This window comes from Chelonoidis abingdonii, chromosome 1 (genome assembly GCF_003597395.2).
Source record: "Chelonoidis abingdonii isolate Lonesome George chromosome 1, CheloAbing_2.0, whole genome shotgun sequence".
Taxonomy (NCBI): Eukaryota; Metazoa; Chordata; order Testudines; family Testudinidae; genus Chelonoidis; species Chelonoidis abingdonii.
The window spans coordinates 127,560,778-127,573,665 of NC_133769.1; the positions used below are offsets into that span (position 1 = coordinate 127,560,778).

At 42.6% G+C, this 12,888-nt stretch overlaps 1 protein-coding gene across 4 annotated transcripts in view; it reads left to right on the forward strand.

The window, feature by feature from the left end:
• Positions 1-6,030: 6,030 nt before the first annotated feature.
• Positions 6,031-12,888, forward strand: part of ABCC9 (ATP binding cassette subfamily C member 9) — a 119,630-nt gene continuing 112,772 nt past the window's right edge. For all 4 annotated transcript variants that reach the window (XM_032798330.2, XM_075069972.1, XM_075069966.1 and 1 more), the window contains exon 1: positions 6,031-6,338. The gene's annotated coding sequence lies outside the window, so the exon portion shown is untranslated. The remainder of the gene's footprint in view (positions 6,339-12,888) is intronic.

Below are 12,888 nucleotides of genomic sequence, written 5' to 3' on the forward strand. Positions count from 1 at the left end.
TTGGTGTGTTGTTGGTGCAGCTATACCATTAGCTGTCCATTCACGGCTGGAATTGGGACAAATCCCCAATGTAAATATGGTCTTATTTCTTGGTCACTACCACTTCCTTTTGGCGATTTCTGAGGACTGGGATTTTCTCATGATTCTCTCCATATTCAGTTCCTCTTTATTTAGATTGCTCTGTGCCCTTTGTTGTATATAGCGTATTTCCCACAATATTTTCTCCATAGAAACAACAAATTAAAAAAAAAAGCTATTGGATTTTGTCTCTAATGCTCTCTCTCCTTTTTTTTTTTTTCCTGGCCAAGATCAGTCTCAACAAATACTTAAAACAGCAGTTTTCAACTGGGGTTCCATGGCCTGCCAGGGGGCCATGAGCTGGTTGCAGGGGATTCGTGAGTCCCGGCGCCCCAGGGGGCAGAAGTCCCAAGTCCATGGGCACAGTTGGGTGGGCACTGCAGTGCCTTAACCAGAGGGGGCAGCTCCAGGGGCAGCTCCACACCCCCACCTCCTCCTCTTCCACCCCTCCCCCCTGAGGGTCTGCCCCCAGCCAGGTCAGAGGTGGGAAGCTGTAGCCAAGCAGTGCAGTGTGGCTTCTGCTGTGGCTGGTGCCAGGGAGCAGGCAGCTATGGCACTTCCCCATCTCCTCCCACTGCTGCTGGTGCCCACGAGTGTGGCTGCTCCTCAGCCAGCAGCACCCTTGGGCAGGTAAGACAGCTTTCACAGCCAGGAAGAGCCACTTGGGTGGGGGGACCCGGCTCCAGGGCCGGCTCAGGAAGCAGTGACCACAGGGGGTGGAGCAAGGGGTGACGGAACCTTGCCAAAAGTGTGGGAGGGGGGCAAGGGCCCAGACCCATCCATGGGAGGAGTGCTGACCAGGTGGGCGGAGTGGGGCAAGCTCTGGGGCCGGAGCAAAGCCAGGGTTCAGGGTGAGGTGGGCCTGGATGCTAAGTGGGTGGGCCACTGTGTTGGTCAGGGTTATCAAAAATCCATACCCATTTAGCTATGCTGAACTAACTCCCAGTGTAGACAGAGCTATGTCAATGGAAGAATGTTGCTGTCAGCCTAGCTAGTGTCATTTGGGGAGGTGTTCCTACAGCAATGAGTAAACTCCTTCCGTTTAGGCTGGCTGCACTATGGCTCTGCCCCATAATGTAGACAAAGGGCAAGCCTACACTACAAAATTAAGTCGACCAAAATTACATTGACATGTAGCCACCACAGTAATTATATTGCTTTTGCATGTCCACACTATGCTCCTTGTGTCAATGGTGTGTGTGCCCTCTGTAGGAGCATTTGCACCAATTTAACTTTCAGTGTGGGGCATTGTGGGATGGATTCTGAAAGGCAGCAGCCAGTGATGTAAGCAATGCCATGTTTACATGAACACTGCATTGACCTAATTACATTGATCTAAGTGCCACGCTTCTCACGGAGATAGAGTTATTAAGTCGGCGTAGTGGTAGGAGCTACATTTGTGTAGATGCTTATAGAGATGGATTGATGTAACCTACTTTATGCTGACCTCTGTAGTGTAGACCAGGCCTTACTCTTAGGCTCTCATTTAGGAACTGATCCAAAGCCCATTCAAGTGAATGGTAATCTTTCCATTGATTTTAATGGGTTTGGATCAGGATTTTAAGCCACTTCTACATTACAAAATACTTTGGCTTAACTTACGGTGCTCGGGGGTATAACATAAGTTATACTGACCTAAGCACCAGTGTAGACAGTGCTACATTCTCCTGCCAACATAGCTACCACTCTTACGGAGGCAGGAGTTATTAAATCAACAGGAAAGCTCTCTCCCATCAGCTTAGGGCAGGGGTGGCCAACCTGAGCCTGAGAAGAAGCCAGAATTTACCAATGTACATTGCCAAAAAGCCATAGTAAGCAGCCCCCCCATCAGCTCCCCCTGCCCTGCTCCCAACGTCTCCTACCCACCAGCAGCCCCACCGATAAGAGCCTCCCCCTCCCTTCCCACACCTCCTGATCAGCTGTTTCGTGGGGCGTAGGAGTGTCCGTGCGGGGAGGGAAGGCAGGAGGAGCAAGGATATGGGAGGCTCAGGGGAGGGGGTGGGAAGGGGTGGAGTGGGGGCAGGGCCTATGGCAGAGCCAGGGGTTGAGCAGTGAGCACTCCCTGGCATGTTGGAAAGTTGGCACCTGTAAACTTCCAGGCCTGGAGTCGGTGCCTATACAAGGAGCCGCATATTAACTTCTGAAGAGCTGTATGTGGCTCCAGAGCCACAGGTTGGCCTCCCCTAGGGTGAACAGATGTTAAGGGGAAAATATTGGGACCGCTGCAGAGGGGGGTGTTTTGTTTCTTTTTTTCACATTCACCCGTCCGGGAGTTCGGCGGCAATTCGGTGGAGAGTGCTCAAGTCGCGGACGGTCTTTGGCAGTATTTCAGTGGCGGGTAATAAACCTTGCCGTCAAAGATAGAAGCACCCGCCACTGAAATAGCGCTGAAGACCGTCCGCAACTGAAGGAGACTCTGCCGAATTGCTGCCGAAGACCAGGAAACAAAATATTGGGACAAATGGCGTCCTGACCGTACTCTGGTCGGGACGCGGGATAGACTCCTCAAAATCAGGACAGTCCTGATTTTATCGGGACATCTGGTCACCCTAGCTATCCCTCGCTTAGCGCATCTTCACCAGAAGCACTATAGCGGTGCAGCTGCGCCGCTGTAAATGATGTAGTGTGTAGACAAAGCCTTGGGCTCTCCTAATTCACAGGGCAAAAGTCAGAGGCTTTTGAATGTAAACCTATGTCCACCCCTCTGCCAATGTCTAAAGAAGTCTAGGAAGGGGTCAGTTATAGTAGCTTCCCTCTTACTTTAACCTACATCTTCTTTCAGCTCCTCAGTGCATAATTCACATGAGCACAGACTCCCGCACATATGGCTATAGGGGATGTAAGTGAGCACGAAGTGGAAAACGAACACAACTTGCTCCAGTGGCTTCTAACGAGGGAGTTTACAAATGGGTATAATATCAGTAGGAGCTCGTACTAATTCACTGCTCGGGGGGGGAGGGGGTAGAGGGGATCCTACCAGACTACACTCCCCTTTTGGGGATGCCAAACGGAGTGCGTGATTGCTGGGCTCCCTCTGCTCTGTGCGCTCCAATCAGGGAGCAGCCCCTGTAGCTGCATTCCGGAGTGCCCCCATGCCGCCCCTCCAGGAGGGTAGTTGGCTGGTGAATGGGGCTGGGGCACAAACGGGCTGTAACGTCGCTCATTAAAAATGAAAATAAAGGGTCTGTGTGCTTCTCATCCTCCTCTTTCTCCCTCGCCCTGGAGCCAGCAGCAGCAGCAGCAGCCCGCTCGCTCTGCTGGGTCTCCCTCTTCTCCGGGGTTGCTGGCTGGGCTCATCATTACCGAGTCACTAGCAGACTGCAGTAGTAAATACCTGGCATCCCAAAGATTCATCCCCAGGAGCCAGACGCCTGTCAATGCTCCTGCCTTACCTCTGGGTAAGTCCCTTCCGCTGAAGTGGAGGCGGGGAAGGTGGATGGGGAATCAGACTGGCTGGGAGGAGGGGAGACAGGGAACCTGCCCACAAGAGATGGGAAAATGGCAGCGTTTTTCTTCTTTTTCAGAACAGTATTACATAAGGCAATTTTTACCATGCCTGCCCCTAAAAATAACCCCTGGATTTAGGCAGCTTTATGCTTGTTTCCTGATTCCAGCTCCCTCCCCCATCCTAAATTCCACTCATGTTTTAAAATGCTCCACAAATAAGAAAAAACCTCAAATAATTTTCACTGCATGAATGATGTGTGTCTCCGCGTGGGAGAGTGTTCTGATATGGAGATTATTGTTCTGATACATGCAGGCATGGGACGGGGAGAACCTTGAATTGATCTTGAGAGAGTTTTTCTTTAGATTGCTGATTATGATAATAAAATGACAACAATTCCCGCATGGCTTTGAAACCAATCCCCCTTTCCTGAGTATAAAATAAGGAGCACAGACTTTGGCAATGATTGAGAACAGAACACTTTACTAGACCTGAGCAGGAAATGGCTTTCCCATCCCACAAAAATGTTTGAGATATCAAAATATTTCCCCATCCCAAATTGGGACGAAAAGTCAACATCTTGGAAATTTTCACAAACTGGAAAAAAAAATCAGGAACAAAATGGGGGTCAGGTCAACTAAACTTTTTGTTTCAATACATTTGAAATGTTTCTTTTCATTTCTAACTATTAGCCCCCTCCCCTAATAATTAGCTTAAATTTCAAAACAAAAAGATGTTTCAAATAGAAAACTGAAATTTTTAATTTAAAAAAAGGCCAAAACAAAATATTTTGACAATTTTGGGAAAAAAGGGTTTGGTTTCAACAAGTTGGCTTTTTCCAATGAAAAAAATGTTTCATCAAAAAATTCCAAACCAGCACTATACTTCACCTTTTGAAGACTCTGGAGAGTGTTGGCTGAAGCATTTTAAAGGGGCTATTAAAAATATTGCATTAGAAGAGCTACAACCTAATTTCTCCATCCATTGTATATCCCCTCTCATAATCTCAAAATGGGAAATAAGTGGACAGGGCAATAAGAACAGATCTGAAGGACTCCTATTTAAATAGCATGTGACATAGGAAATGAAAGATTTGAGCAATTTTTTGTTGTACATTAACATGTGTGTGTCTCCGTATCAAATTAGCTCAGAATCTGCCCTCCCAGGAAATGTCATGATCACAATACTATTTTAAACGCTAATGAGAACATTTTGAGATTTTATTTTGATCCTGTTGAAGGATATATATATAAATTCAGAAGCCCATGTTACGATTTTTCTTGTAAAACTTTATCTGAATTTAAAAAAATTAAAAAGTGAAATGCCAAGGAAATGCCTGGTGGAAAATTGTCATAGTAACTCAAGGTAGCTGAAGGTTTGATGTACATATATAGATGGAGAGAAACTAAGCATGGTATTCTCCTATGAATCTGAGGTTTTCACTATCTCTTTCCAGAGTGACAGGGTAACAAAATAATGGAAAAAGGTAAAAACTGCTTATATCTGAATCCTGTCAATTTTTTCCCCCAAGCTTTCGAATTATACAATTAAATCAAAGCACAAGTCTAATCCCTTTTAGAAAATCAAAATCTTTTGAATCTTGGAAAGTTTGCACTGCAAAAACCTAGATTCAACATCTGGATCCTTCTGGATCAAGCCAAATTTTGGCTACAAGCTCCCAAATTCTCATTTCTGAATCAAGAACAAGTGTAACCACTCCTACTGCACCAAAATATTCTCAACTATAACGAATAGTGGCACAATAGTACTGCAAGATCCTGGATCTGGCATCTGGATTCAGCTGGATCTTTCCAAATTTTGGCCCTAAACTCTACAATCTAAATAGAAAATAAGGATAGTTGCTCTTGCTTTGATGGAAAAGTCTGAACCCTGATGCATCCCACTCAATAGCATTGAAAAAAATAGATATCTCACACCTGGATTCTGCCATTTTAAATTTCCATATACTAATTCTACTTTTTAACTAGAAAACAAATATGTAGTAGCTCCTAGCACACCAAACAATCCAGATACTGTAGTAAATGGGTGCAGCAGCACCACAAAAACCTCTTTCTGGCACTTGGCACAGTTAGTTTTTCTTTTATGTCCCAAAACTAAAAGTTCTACCCACTTAAAAAAAAATCCTGCAAAGAAGTGCAGCTGCTCCAATTCATTGTTTTTTTTTATGTGCATTAAAAGTGACTAGACGTATTCTGTATTTTAACAACAGAATTTGGGAGCTCTAAGCCAAAATTTGGTAGGATCCAAGTAGATCCAGTTTTTCCCATATCCTCATGATGATGTGCAAAATTGCAGTCTCAAACGCAGAGCTATGCTCTTTACCAATACTGTTTTCCAAAGCTGCATCACACACGCCCTTTTGAATTTTGACCATCTTGGGGCATATTGATTATTCTAGAATAATCACCTGATGATCATCTGTGCAGCATGATGCAACCTCTTTGTATCATAGCACTTCAGCCCCGGAAAATGAAAATAAATGCAATCTGGAGGAATCCTGGGGGCCCTGGGATTGGAGCTTCAGGGGTCTAAAAATTGGTGCCTTTTGGTTGCTTGTCTCTTCCCAGTTTTCTGCCCTCTTGAGTGTGTGAGAAAGACAAGGAAAGTTTGTTCACTGTGGAAACTCGATAGGAGGCAGCAGCTGATCTTCCCATCACCAGCCTAAAAATAATCCACTCCAGGGTTTGGAGCTGCTTCACAAAGTGGAGGAGAATCTTGCCATCGGAATGATATTGATCACATAGCACAACCAAGGGAAAACTGGGTTTGATATTTTGTGTATGTATATGTGAAGGTAAGCTACAGAGTTTGATCTAACATTCAGCAAAGAAACGGGGCATGCAGCAAGACCCCCCACTGTTATCTCCCACTAACCTTCTCCTTCCCCTTATGTCTGTGGGACAAGACTTCTCTTTGCATTTTCCTGGGGATTACAGTTCAAATCTGTTTAACTTTTCCTTCTCAAACCAATATGCTCAGACTTTAACATTCCCAACCGTTGATGCTTTCACTGTTGTTCGTAGGATTATGTTTCTTTTTTTTAATTGATTTTACAATTGTCCTGTCCTAATGTCTGAAGTCTAAATCCCAGCTTGTTTCACAGCAGACGGTGTAGCATGCTACCATTTGAAACCGCACAAATTGGTGTATTAAGAAGTTTCCAAAAAAAGAAGCAAGCAGAACTGTATCTGAGAGACAGCTGTAAATATTTATGTGAATTGCTTTTCAGTGTCAGTTTTATGTTTAGCTCGGCTTCAGCTATAATCCTATATTTTCCTGAACATTCATTAATGTATTCAAAAATGTATTTTCTGTGCATTGTGGTCTGATCAAAACCCCCTTAAAGTCAATGAAAATCTTTCCATTGACTTTGAATCAGGTTCTTTGTTTATATTGCTAAGTGCTTGGAAAACAGTAGAGTAGCTAGAATAATTAATTTATCACGTCAGGGCCCAACATCATCTGAACAGTAGTTATCAGGCTAGCAAATATCTTTAAATTATTTGCTCCTGGTTGAAATAATAATAAGAAAAATATAATATATAGGATCATTTTTGATAAAACAAATACATCTCAAACTGTAAGAACTTTATTTCCAGTCTCACCAGACTGATAACAGATAATCTAAGTTCTGAATAGCTCAGACTATGTTATGCAGAGTCAGGCAGCGTTAGGGCGAAAAAAAATTCAAACAAACAAAAGTTTACGTTAGAAAAGGAAAAGGATTCTGGGAAATACTCTGCTCTCTACACATTGATCCTGTGCACGCTGAAATCAATGGTAAAACTCAGGATCAGGCTGACAGTTATACCCATGAAACTGGGTTGATTTCAGGATTTGCCCTTCTTTGTCAGAGATCACCGTAGACTTTTCTTCTGCTTCTCCATCACCTTAATATTGAGAACTGCTATAATGACAAACAAAGGTATGGCCTTTTATAATGAATCAGCTGGTTAGCAGAGTTAACCATTGAGTACTTTTGTAAATATCTGCCTGTTTAATCTATCCATCCTGTATATATAATAAAAAACAGAAAATGTACATCACATGCAAGACAAGGAAGAAAACAGAGGTTAAAAAAGCCCTGAAAAAGCAATAAATTCATGGATATATTTTGATCCTGGGGTAAAGACATATTGGCTATTTAATTAAAGATCAAAAGAAAAATAACTTTTGACATAGAAGTTCAAAGGATTCGTGCTCCAAGGAACAAGGAGTGCTTTAGGCCCACATTTTACTCTCTTTTCTTAATAGTCACGAATGCCTTGCAGTTCATAGAGAACAGAATCATAATCCAGTTAAAATAAGACCTATGTCTATGGAGAACTATATTCAACATTTAAGTGCCACTTTAAAAGAAGTTTCCCCCTACTTTGAAAAAGTTTTAGATTTCATAAACATTGTATAAAGTAAAGTGCTGCCCTAGAATTCCCAGGGCTTTTGCACTCATCTTGGTTTGATGTGTGCGGTCTTAAATATTATCCACCATTTCCTCATTGGCATCTTCACAATCCTTTATAAAAAAGGTATCTCAATGTCTGGCTCATGTCTTGAGAATCACCATCTGATGATCCTTAAATGGAGCCTCTTTTCAGAGTCACAAGTTCCTTGGTACGTTACAAAGTTTAGGATAAGAGTGACATGTTTTCATGATCATGTCTCTGTAATGAACTGGCTTTTCTTCCCCCTCAGCCTTCTTCTCATCCATGGCAACTATTTAATCCTGAACCACATTTGTAGCAATTGCTGTTAACTACAATACTATCAAGCTTTGTACCTCCGTCCAAAACCAGAGAGGCCCATCTTGCTAGCTAGTGGGAGTTTTACAACAAAATCTCGAATGTTTAGTGGCTGCAGGTTTATTTTTAGGCATTGCAGGATCTCTCTGCCTTCCAGATAACTTTCATCAAAGTAAACCAACAAGGCGTCAGATTTCAGAGTGAATAAAAGGAGAACTGAAAGCATACTGTCCCTGAAACCAGCTTGGGTCTACCCTTTTCATCCTGCCAGCCTCCACCCCTCTCTCCAGCCTTATTTCCTTTTGTCTTTTGAAGTATTGCCCATCTGGTCAGCTAATAGTTGTTTGCTTAAGTCTGAGTATTTGACTAAGACAGGGACATAAAACGAAACCAAGTTTCAAAGATTATTGGTCTGATTTATCTTGCAGTCAGAAACATGAGCAATAAGGAAACATGGTGAGAGGTCTCCTCTGGTAAAACATAGTGTGGAGATATAAAGTCCAGAAAACTCAATAAGGAATTTTCCATGGAATGTTCCCCTCAGTTGAAAGGGAGGATATTACTGAGGAGTCAGTGGGCTTGACATCTCAAATAATGGGGATTGTTGAGGCCTGGACTCTGTAGCCCTACAGAGAGCCCTCTTGATGGCTGGGTCCTTCACCCTGCATGGCTTTCTCAGGAGCCAAAAGAGTTAGCAGAAGTACAGACCAGCAGTTAATGGTGCCTGAAGAAAAAAATCATACATAAACTTTTCAGACCTAATGACACACAAGCATTTATGTTCACCCCTTTTGTCTTTATCACTTCAAGCACACTGTCTATGGCAGGAAATGATATTCCTGCAAAAAAGTTCAATGAAAACAAAATTGAAAAAAAACCCTCAAAAACAGCCCTCCCCCCAATCCAACCAATAACTGCAGTTTTCAGTTACCAAAATCCTAAATGTTTTCCATTTGGGGGGCACTCATTTTTTTTAATGAAAATCTGATTCCCCCACGTCCCCCAAGAGTTCAATTCCATGTAATTGAAAACCCTCATTCTATCAAAAATGTTTTGATGGAAAATTTTTGACCAGCTTTACCTCTCTGCCTACCTCTTCAAATAGCCACACATGTCCATTTCTGTTGTGTTTCTATAGCTATCTCCCTTTAATATGGGTTTGCTAAATTAATGACATTGTACTTCAATTATTATTTGTTTGCATCTTCAGTCAACTTTGGATTCAGTTTTAGATCTGTATCTTCAGCTATATTCTAACTCTGCTTGACACAGTTGATGGAACTGGGGCAAAGGTAACTTTAATCCACCTTTTTGCTCTTTGATTCCTTTGGATCCCAGGTCACACCATGTATGTAGAGCAGTTTCAGGGCTTGATAAAGGCTAATTTTCAATGAAAATAATTTCACTTGAAAATTTTTGGCCAGCTCTAGATTTTTGTGAAGACTTGTCATGGACTCAGTCACCACTTTGTGGCTACATCTTAGCATTAGCTCTCGCCCAGTCAGGCACACTCTTTTTTGGTCACTCACCCCATGGTCTCTCTCTGGGCTCAAGGGGCTGTCTCTTTGTGATTCTGCCCTCCAATCAGGTCACTACAATCCTCTCCTTCTGGGATATCAAAGTCTCACTAGAGAAACTGTCTATCTGCAGTCCCAGGCAGCCTTCTGATCTACTTCCAAGCCAGTGCCACTTACCAACTGGCTGGTAGGAGAACCCAGGCACACCCATTAGTACAGGTTTCAGCCCAGGAAACCTGTACCCAGCAACCAGTCTGCTCAAGCTCTGATTCTGTTGCTGTTTTCTTGGGTTCTGTCCTACCTCACTTCTCTGTCTCTTGGCCTACCTCTGGGTTTACCACTGGAGCTTCTTCCGCTCCCTCTCACCTTCTTGCTAGAGTCTAGTCCAAGGCAGGATCCCAGGGCCTACTCTCCCCATAGAACTCCTCTTTCTACTTAACCAGCTCCCCTCCACTCTAGGGAGTACTGCAGAGCTCCTACATGCAGCCCTCCTCCTATCACCAACTTTCTCTCTTTAAAAGCCTCCCCCAGCTGGACTTCCTCAGTCCCTTATCAATCCCTGGCTCTCTTCCAGGTGTAGCTTATTCGGTTAATTGTCCTGTTTTGTCTGTTCAGACCTTGTGTTGGGTGGACACCCCATCACAGGAACAAAAGTTAAATAAAACAAGTTTACTATAGGCCTAAAAGGACAGATTTGTTACAGCTATATTTAAAAGAAAATGCTGAACTGAACACCACATTACCAGGAGTAAAACAAATTAAGAAAATAACCTGAATAGAAGCAGTTAAAACCCCCACCAGAGCTGAAACTCTGGAAATGTGGAAGACAACTGGAGAAGATTTAAATAGTACATGCTGTGTGATCATTTGAACACCACAACCATGTGTCTTTGAGGTCACAAAGTGTGCTAATTTATGCCAAACAGTGGGTTTTGTGAAATAAACACTTGAGAACTGGACTGAGAACATCAAACTCAAATGTTACAGTTCCTTTTTTATTGTTAAGCCTTTTTAGTACCTATAATACCCAATCTGTAACTGCAGATTTTCTCTGCTACTTCCTAAAAGTTCCACTGCCTTATTTGGAATAGTAAACCCGTCTATATAGTTCACACTGTGAATCAATTGTTTGTACAAACTTTTGCAAGTAAGTACTCTCGAAATTTCCTATAAGATTAATTCTCTCTCAACATGGCCTTTTTCTTTGATGACCCCACAAATATAAAGAGTTTATAAAAGAGTGATGTGCATTCGGTAGTGCTACAGCTGATTGCAAATTTGCTGTCAAAACTTCTTTTCAATAGAAAATGCCTTTTTTGACCAAAGAGAATTTTTTTCTGGAACATTTTTGTTTTGGTCAAAAACATTATTGTTTTCAACAAAAATATTTTTCAAAAAGTTGTTTCATTTCAATGGGTAACAGAACACTTCTTGTTCTTTTTCTTTAAAAAAAAAAACCCAACACTTTTTCACTGAAAAAAGGAACAAAAAGCAAAAAAGTGAGAGAAGGTGGGAAAATGCCCACTGATCTGACGTTTTAAAAATTCCCCTTTTTTCAAAGGGGAGGGAAGTGTCAGAAAGTGGCTTTTTTACATTCTTCTCACTTTCCAAAAAAAATGAAAAAATTGAACATTAAAAAAGAAATTAAACATATTCCTTGAAAAACTCCAAAATATAATGGAAACAAAAAAAAATCTTTCATATTTTTCAGTAAATATTTTGACTTGCTCTACTAACGTCTGTTTATGATATTCCCATTTCCTAGGTGGAGCCTGAACTGCTCAACTGAGTGACACAGGCCCTAGACAATAACAGAAAGTCTCAGGCTTTATGTGTCTGTGTTTTTGGAGCAGGAGAATCTGAGTTCTATCTCTGCTCTCACTACAGATAGCCAAGTGGCTGTGGTTTGCAGCAACAATGCCAGGGAACGTATTAGATGGCTGTAGGTTTGCTATAATAGCGTTGCAAAATTAGGCTGAGACAGATATGCAATTTCCTGCAATGTTTTTGGGAGATCTCACTATTCTAAATGTATGTATCATTGTGAGCCAGGGTTTGTATGTAATTCCATGGGGCTGGGGGGCCTCAGCTCCTTTGAGAGCTAAGAACAATGGGGCAAATTTGCTCACGTTGTAACACCTCCAGAGAAATAACACCGCTTGGAGAGGCTTGCATATACTAGTTCAGACTGGATTCTCCAGAGACCAACAGACAAAGAAAGGCCTTTTGGATAAATAGCCTGAGTTTACACTGAGTTTACACAGATCCTGCTTTCTGATCCAGGAAATGGACAGGACGGTCTGTCCAAGGGTGGTGGCGGGGGGGCAATACTTACTGGAAAGGGTTGGAATGACTTTGGCCTACTAAAGTCCATAAGACTGATGGGTGACATCTGATAAGCTTTTAACATGCGTATAACAATCTTTATGGTGTTTTATATGATTTCTCTATAGTGCTTCCACCTTAGGAATAAATGTACTGTGGTGACTTGCGACCTCTGCAATTATGCTGTGCGTAAGCCTTCAAAGAGAAAGCAAAATGCAGACGGTGCCCTGCGTAGACAGTCTGGCTCGCTGGAATAACACAATGTGGGCAGGGGCCTGTGCAGCCTGAAAAACTCCTGTCAGGAGGGAGAGAGACACAGGTCTCTACCCAAGAAAGGTGATGGCTGAGGAGCCTGGAGGCTAGATTGGGTGCCCTTGGTGGAGCACAAGGGAGAAATATGGACGCAGTTGCCCTGAAGTGTGACATATGTATATTACGATTGTTCTGAATATTTTTTGGAAACATCCAAGATTAGCCACTGTCAGAGATCAGATATGAGACTATACAGACTACTGGTGGATGGAACAGGCTAGCTGAGGGCACTCACTTCACACAATTAACATTTCACTCTCTTACGGAAACTTCTGGTCCCAACCATCCATCTCTCTCCCAGTGAAGGAAAAGTGCAAACATCCCCTCCCCCATTTGATCACTGAGACATGGTTTCTCATGTCACAATCCTTTTACTCAGTTTTAGAGCTGACTAATTGGATCTCATTGGCCACAAAGAGTTAGTGTTTGAAAACGCATTAGAACCCAGATC